The following is a 971-nucleotide window of genomic DNA, read 5'->3' as shown; positions in this document are numbered from 1 at the left end:
AATGAGATATCATCTCACACCAGCAATAACAGTGAAGTTCAAAAGAGCAAAGGACAATTAATGCTGGTGAGGGTGTGGAGAGACTGAGACCCTCCTACATTGCTGGTGGGATTGCAAAATGGTCCATCCACTCTCGAAAACAGTATGGTTCTTCCTCATAAAGTTGGAAATAGAAATACCTTATGATCTAACAATCCCTCTACTTTGTATTTATCTACAAGAAATGCAAGCCATATCCTGAGTAGATATATATACACCAATGTTCATAGCAGCACTATTTACAATAGCAAAAAATGGAGACAGCCTAAATTCCCATAAGTGGAAGAATGGATAAACAAACTTTGGTACATACATCAAATGGAATATTATGCTACCTTGAAGAAAAACAAGGAAGTTTCAAGCCACTGCATAAAATGGATGAACCTTTAGGACATGATGCTGAGTGAAATTAGTCAGTCACAAAAGGAAAAATACTGCATAGGACCATTATTGTAAATGCTTAAGAAAAAAATACCCACACTAAAAGGGGATGGGGAAGAAAAATTCTATGTTGGCTACCAGGGTGTAGGGGGTGGGGTGAGGGGAGGGAGGGGAAGGTGGAGCACAGAGTAGGGAATAGATACGAGATAGTTTGGGTGTTAGGGGGCAATATACAAGAAGCAGAAGGGGAATGGAAAAAAAAGGCAAATGGCAAAACATTTAGGCTGGTTTGCATGAGCTAAGTGGGACAGAGGTAAACAGTGATGTATGCTCAACCTTGGAACAACAGGGCTCTGGGATACAGGAATGGAGACATGGTTTGAATGGGTAAAAGAAAGGAAACAATCTTACGATGCTTAGTTATCTTATGAATCTTTGTTTCCCTTGCCTACTATTGTAAATTAGACACTTGATGGGGAGAGGAAGGAATAGTCAGAAACATCACTATAGAAAGCCTATTTTCAGCATATAACTGATTGGAATACCTAAAA

General features: G+C 39.3%; 1 pseudogene; it reads right to left on the bottom strand.

Annotated features, from left to right (window-relative positions):
- LOC102827170 overlaps positions 1 to 971 on the bottom strand; it is a 113,229-nt pseudogene that overhangs the window by 12,944 nt on the left and 99,314 nt on the right.

This window comes from Chrysochloris asiatica, unplaced genomic scaffold, assembly GCF_000296735.1.
Source record: "Chrysochloris asiatica unplaced genomic scaffold, ChrAsi1.0 scaffold00001, whole genome shotgun sequence".
In the NCBI taxonomy this organism is placed as follows: domain Eukaryota; kingdom Metazoa; phylum Chordata; class Mammalia; order Afrosoricida; family Chrysochloridae; genus Chrysochloris; species Chrysochloris asiatica.
The sequence above is the reverse complement of the archived record's forward strand: the minus strand, read 5'-3'. Positions and strand labels throughout refer to the sequence as shown.